The following is a 7,537-nucleotide window of genomic DNA, read 5'->3' as shown; positions in this document are numbered from 1 at the left end:
TTTTTTTTTTTTTTTTTTTGCATATATTTGTTTTAAGAGCATATTATGAAAGAGTAAACACATATTTTTCATATGTACGTTTATCGTATTTATTTTGTAAAATTCGGTACTATTTATTAAACTCTCGAACAAATTTATTAAGAGTGCGAATGTACACATGATATTATACGTATTATCGAGTAATTGTTAACCAACTCGATGTAATTAATAAATGATATCGCGGAAAAAGTGGGATAAGTATAAAACAGCGATTGAAAATACCCGAGAAAAAATTACATTAAAACGAAACGCTGTTTTTAAAAAAAGAAACTCCAGTATTATGTATCATGATATTTTAAAAAATAAAGAAAAAAAAAAGAAACTAAAATAATTCTAAAAAATAAATTAAATTATTCTACAATTTTTTTGAAAAAAAAAAAAGATTACAAACATTAATTTATGACATATAATTTCTTATTGAATTTCTTGAAATATTCTTCAAATCGTAATTTAACATTAAAAATCGCACCTACGTAATTCAATATATTGAAAATTTCGATTTTACAATTTAACATTCATTTAATAATCGATGATTAAAAAATATTATTTATCACGAATAAAATAAACATCCTTCTGTCGTTCTGTAAGATTCACAAACATTCGCCTTCCAAAATTAAATAATTGAGAAACGTATAAATAAAACTTTCTTAAAAAAAAAGTAAAATAAAATCAAATAAAATAAAGTCCAATGGAAACCACGTTTCACCACGTTCTTTTTTTTTTTTTNTTTTTTTTTTTTTTTCTTCACCAACAGCGAATCGTTATCCTGTTCATCCTCCACAACCCTAAACTACCCTAACTCGATCCACGAAAAATCATTTCTCTCCTCCCCCTGTTTCCACCCATTTTCGCGAATGGGAACCGGCTACTAGCATAAGTGGATTCAAACATGTCGAATTTAGCAAGTTTGCCAACGCGACCGTCTGCCGCTCCATGTAAGCGCTAACAAAACTCTAATGAGAACGAGGCCTCGAATTAAGCGGAACTCGGCGTAATTGAAATTGAACGAAATTGGAATTATCGAGAATTCGATTAACAACGAACTCACGAATTCACGGGGCGATACTTTACACGACGCGAAGGGACCTAAGAAACTGTGTTATTATTTTTTGTATATAACATATTTTCCACAGAAATGATAATTATTATTTTCGTTTATTAGAACGCGTTTTAATAATATTATTGTCAATTGAATATTTTGAAAAAAGAATATCGTAATAAATATTATTGTTGATTGAAGGAAAGATACGTTTTGGAAAATGTATCTGATATAAATATTAAATATCACAGATTGTCGATAAGAAAAATTGATTTCTATTTATTTCTTTCGAAATTAAATCAATATTCGAGTAATAATCCAAATTTCTTTATCTCAGTTTAATAGAATTTAATAGAACCAATTTCGAGACGATTCATTTTAGAAGAATTGTTTTTAGAAATATTCCACCCACGATTTAATCCATCCACATTCACGATAAGCCATTTTTCCTTCCAATCCAAGAAATAAACTCTCGTCTCGATCATCTTAACGACCCTATTGCTATTTATTACGTTGCTTACATATTCAGATGCAGAAAGGGGGTGGAATTTTTTCGATAATTCGACTAGTCAAAATCAGGAGATAATTTGTCACTCGAATACATCGAACCTCCAGAGGTTCCGTTTAACCCACTGTTTTCACGATAAATGTGAACCATTGATATGCGATTGTATTTTCCAAGCCCGGATTCCGGGTTAAAAGCTCGCTGATTTCCATGCGTTATAAATGCGAGCCGATTTGATTCATGCCTGCCATAAATTGCACGACATTTCGAACAGTAATTGTGGACACTAATTTTCTATCCGATTTCCATACGGATCGGGAAACAGGGGGAGGGAATCCCCTCCGTGTCAGAAGCTTTTGCTGCTTTTTCTGCTTTTCATTACCCGGTGACACCGGGGATCCTGGTCTCCTGTCCGTTCAATGATCATCGAGTAAAATTATTTCCCACTCGGCTAGACTATTAACCGATTTGCCAACCGATCTTACTTCCAATATAAATATAAATAGTTTCACCAATATACCAAAAACTCTTTCCCTTAATTCAATTAATCCCAATCGATACATTCCATTCCATATTTAATAAAATTCACTCGTCCATCTTCTCAATACATATTAACCCTTTAGAATCGTTTCGTGCCCAAATTTCGACATCTACGATAATTATAGAGAGAATAATTTCAATACCTGTCTCATCATATTTACAAATCAAAAATATGATTCTCTTGTAACACGTACGTCAAAAATTCGATCGCTTAGTGAGCGACAATCTGATACATCTATATATACGAAACACGTCAGGTCTCTCCTCGTTTTTCGAAACATATCCACCGTGAATCCGGAGTAAATCAATTTAACAGAGAGAGAGAGAGAGAAAAAGAGAGAGAGAGCAGTTAGAGGATTCCCGAAGAAATCCAGAGCGGATAAGAAGGAAACGAAGAGGAGGAGGAGGAGGAGAGAGAGAGAGAGGGACGAGGGTATCGGCAATGGGAGACGGAGGAGAGGAAAGAAGAGACGCGACGTCGAAATCATCGTCCCTGAGGGATCGACCAATCGTCGCTATACCAGGCACCCAAGATAAACTCTTGGCACGTCTTCATTAGAGTTTTCTAGTCTATTTACGGGCATGGAGGGACCTCTCTTATTACTCGACCAGAAACAACACGCCCGGCTCCATTGGCGGACTTCGATGGCGCATCGCTCGCCCCCATTTCCACCGTGTGTTTGTCCTCGAGAACTGCGAATTTTCTATCCTCCCCACCCCTTCACGCGAAGTCGTTGTATTTTCAAGAGCAGTGGATGCAGAGTGCAAGTGGAATTTTGGCGACAACAGGCGAGTTTCCCCGAATTCTTTTCGAATTCTTTTCTGTCCTTCGTGTTCTCTTCTTCAGTAATAGAGTAAGGAAGAAGGAGGGAGGGATACGATACTTTGAAACAATTTGTGACTAAGACGGAGACGACGAAAGGATGTAAGGATTTCTTTAGTAATCATTCCTGAGATTGAGATATATTCGAGATAATCGGAGAGAGATTGTTTGCGCAAAGTCCTCGAAATGTACAGCAAGTGAATTAGATAATAAATCTTTTCTTTTCTTTTCTTTTCTTTTTTTTTTTTTTTTCAGTGAAATTTCTATTTTTATAGAAATTCTAACTACGAAAGAAATATTTATTCTATCGTTTTCTAAGTCTAACTTACGATAAAGTACGAAAAGAAGAAAAGAAGAATCGTCGAAGAGTAATTAATAAGGCTCGAAAATCACCGTTTAATCGAAGTTTAATAATCGAACGAAGGGAAAAGTGGAAGGATTTTTTACTTTAAATTTAATTGAACCGCGAGATTATGGGGTGTTAAAGCGAGAGGCGTATCCATTTCCGGTAAAAATAAGCGCGCGCGTGCCTTGTTCCACTGCCTTTCCCTCGCGTAATAAGAACCGATTTGCCCTCTATATTACACCCCACCGTTATCCCTGCCCAACGAGGGATACCTAATAAAGATCAACTTGCTCTTCCACGTGATACTTATTATAGATTGAACAACGATGAACCAATGTTTCAATACTTTGTTACGCAAGTTTCGACGCCCTCTCCCTTTATGGAAAAAAAAAAAAACACCGTACGTGTAATTCCCAATCAATAATTCGTGACTCAATTTTATATAAGTATTATTTAAACAAGTATGTGATAATTGTTAAAATTATTTTTCGTTATCTCTCGTTTGTATACGAAATCGAAATATTAATAAAGAGATAACTACGTTTCTTTACTCTCCTTCGAAAATTCAAAAATTATCAAAAAGTAATAAATCTACCCTTCTTCCAGATTTTCTAACGTCTCTCAAGCGAATCAGAGTTCGAGTTCGAAAGAGTCGGTTCCAACATTTTGTTTGTTACAAGTTTCACCGTACGTCTAATTTGCAATCGATTATCAATAATTCAATTTTATTTGATTATTTAACGGAACAAAATATGTGATAATTGTCAACTTATTTCTCGTTTTTATACGAAATCGAGATATTAATAAAGAGACAACTACGTTTCTTTACTCTCCTTCGAAAACTCAAAAACCATCAAAAAGAAACAAATCTACCCTTCTTCCAGATTTTCCAACGACTCTCAAGCAATCAGAAGAGATCGAAAGAGTCTCAAAATCTTCTCTAACTTGCTTAAAAATTAATCGTGGAACTTCTCGAAGAGAATCGTTGAACTAGGGCAGAAATGGTAGGCAGATCTCGAAGGCGAAGGATCGAGTAGAGAGAGAGAGGAAAAAAAAAATAAAAATGGAAGGAGAAAAATAGCTTCTTTCCACGGGAAATTTCAATATCCCGAGTTTGTGCTTCGCAGGGCCTACCTTCGCAAGCCACCCCTCTACGATCCACGTGGGAGAGGATGGAAGGAAGAAATATACCGGAGAATCGGATAAAATGAACGAAGGGAGACAGAGAATCGCCTCCCCCCCCTCCTCTCTCCCTCCTTCTCGCCCCCGTGACACTCTCAAGAGGTTCTTCTTCGTTCGTGACTCCAGTAGACATCGGGGGATCACTTCTTTCCCGTTGGCCGGTTCCCCGGCGAGAGACGTACTCCTCGTACCGGCTAATTTAATTCTTAAACCGAGAATAAGGGTGGCCGAGTATGACGAAAAAAGAAAAGAAGAAGAAGAAGAAGAAGAAGAAAAAAGGAGGAAGTCGGCGAATTTCCTTCTATGGGAGTACGTAGGAGAGAAGCCATCCCCCTTTACGAGGCATATGCCAGATGATAATTGGTATAAGTGTTACTCTCGCCGAGGGGTGCGCTCTTTTGAGCCATGCTATTTTCACTGATTCGCTTTTTTACGTCTCGAGGCGAGGATCTCTCGCTCCGTGGGATCACGGAGGAGAAGATCCTTTCCTCGCGATGTTTCGTAAGCTACGATTCACGTGGAACATCGTAAGGGAGGGAAAAATGCAAAAGGGATGCTCAAAGGGAAAGAAAAAGGAATGAAATAGTGGAAGATGAGGAATGTGTCGTTGAATGCATGCGTTTGAAACGATTCGAAGAATAGATCTTGGAAAAACTATTTATGAAAATCTTAACTTATTTATATTTACCGATGACTTCTTATTGGGATGAATTACGATAAATTATAATAAAATGAAGAAATTAGGGAGAAATAATTTTTTAAGAATTTCTTTCCGAAAGATCGAGCAAAAATTTTTATATTTTTAAAAAACGAGGCAAGGAAATATTCCTTGAGTAGAATATAGAAGTGAAAATATTTCTCTTTATCGAGGGATACTATCGAGGGATTCCTTTATTAAAAATCTATCCACGCGACCTCGTATAATTGCATCTAAGAGTCTTCTATTTAGCCGTCGCCTTCTTATCACGAGTAATCTCGGAAGGATAGCCGTGTACGAGAGTGAACGTAACCGCGGATCGAGTAAATGCGTTAGACTACGAAAATGGATTATTTACCCGCCTTTTAAGCTGCCTGCTGAGAAAGCCGAGGTGGACCTCCAAGACATTTCCTAACGACATTGTGGACCACGACCGAGACCGGCTTCTTCTTCTTCCAAAACAACGTTACGACATGGAAATTAGAATCAAAGGGGTTACGCGAGTTTAACAAGAACGATGCATCACGATTTTTTAATGTTTTCGTTTTTGATATCGACTCGTATTTAGATTAAATGTATTCCGTGAAAATTTGATTCAATTTCTTTGATTCTGAAAATTTAATCTTGCTAAAATAATCATTTGCTAAGGAACTTTTTACTCACTCAAAATCGAAGAATGTCAAATTATAATAACTCGAATATAACCTTCAATTTTCACAGATGTAAGGTTAACTCGACAACAAATAACACAAATTCTTAATCAATTTCCTCCACTTACAAAAAAAAGAAAAAGAAAAAGATATAAATTCCTATTAACACAGATTCAAACTAACTCGACAAACGTTCGTACATTTCCCTTCGTACGCTCGACTTGGCCGACTTACTCGCCGAAAAAAATAAACGATCCCTATTAACACGAATCCAAAGCAACAAGAGAAAGACACTCAGTCGGAGACAGAAGGACAAGGAGACGACAAGTGGCAGGCAGGTGAATGGCAAGGGCATGAACGGCAAGGCCGATGTCTACTAGCCCGGAACAACGGAAGCGTAGGAACGATGCGCAACCGAGATATCCTCTAACAAAGGCGACATAAGTTACGTAAAGTGGCCGTATACGTTCCCGGCCGACTGGCTATTCTTTACAGACTGCTATATACCACACACAACCACGCAAAAATACAACACACGCACGCACACGCGGGAAATCAAGCCAAGTCTGTGTACTCATCGAGCTTACCAGGTGAAACACACATGGAACGAGGAGCACGATCTCGCCATCGTCCAACACGCATCGTTGTCGATGCGCGCCTCTACGGGCGACAAACTGAACCGAAGCGGAAAGCAGAGGGCGCAGTGGAACGAAGAGGGACAGAGATAGGAGAGAAATATAGTAATCCCGTGTATATACGTATTCCCCGTATATACAGGGTGTAACGCGGGTAACGAATGTTATTGATGTCCGGCACGATAGTACAGGAATGGCACGCCCTTATTGTCATTTTATACGATACCTGCCTCCATTTTCGGTCACAAATATCGGATAACGGCGCGACTCTGTCGTGGCAGGGGTCGTCCCTTCTTTTTTTTTTTTTTTTTTTTTTTTTTTTTTTTTTTTTTCCGATGCCTCGTACACGACGACGGCTATTGGCTTCGTACGGCAAATTGGACGACGACGGATCGCTCCTACCCCGTAGGAAAATCTGTTCGAAGAGAAGGCGGTGAAGTTTTTCCTTCTCTCTCACGGTTCTGCGCCGGACTCCTTTCTTGTCTTATATTCGTTTCCTTAAGTCGATTTTCCTTTTTTTTTCTTCTTATGGAGTTTCTTTTTTCTTTTTTCTTTTTTTTTTTAATTTTTCTTTAATACGAGCAATAGAGGGCGAGGGTGGCCATGATGCGTCACGGTTTTGGAATTTTCTATTCTATTCCGTTCTAGCGGTTGACGCGTCATAAATTTCTTTGGAAAAAATATGAAAGATTCTCCTTCTTTCTCGGGTCTATTTAATTTCTTTTTTTTTTTCATCTTCTTCTTCTTCTTCTTCTTCTTCTTCTTTGATGCGATTTCTCTCGAATGATTTGAAAAGACTTTTTCAATATTCCTTTTTTCAAACATCGATAATAATAATTTCTAATAATAATAATTCACGAGTTCTGATCGTAACAAATTGGCCATCTGCTAATGATTACTTTGGCTGTAAAAAAAAAAAATATATATATATATATGTATATAAAAAGACACAAGTTCAAAGGATAAGTGAGAGGAAATGTGAGCATGCATAAAAAAATGACTAATTATGGAAAACGCCTCGAGAACAAAATGTAGAGGAGATATTAAACGGCAATATCAATCGAAAATCGTTTTTTTTTTT

At 37.2% G+C, this 7,537-nt stretch overlaps 1 long non-coding RNA gene across 4 annotated transcripts in view; it reads right to left on the bottom strand.

Annotated features, from left to right (window-relative positions):
• The window catches only part of LOC122710967, a 66,263-nt gene that overhangs the window by 26,129 nt on the left and 32,597 nt on the right, over nucleotides 1-7,537 (bottom strand). For 3 of the 4 annotated variants that reach the window (XR_006346031.1, XR_006346034.1, XR_006346033.1), the window contains exon 2: nucleotides 6,683-7,360. The exons of the other annotated variant lie outside the window; for it this stretch is intronic. This is a non-coding gene — a long non-coding RNA (uncharacterized LOC122710967). The remainder of the gene's footprint in view (nucleotides 1-6,682; nucleotides 7,361-7,537) is intronic. 4 annotated transcript variants of the gene reach the window in all.

Source organism: Apis laboriosa, unplaced genomic scaffold (genome assembly GCF_014066325.1).
Source record: "Apis laboriosa isolate Shangri-la unplaced genomic scaffold, ASM1406632v1 scaffold16_cov148, whole genome shotgun sequence".
In the NCBI taxonomy this organism is placed as follows: Eukaryota; Metazoa; Arthropoda; class Insecta; order Hymenoptera; family Apidae; genus Apis; species Apis laboriosa.
This window is presented reverse-complemented; position numbering and strand designations above follow the sequence as displayed.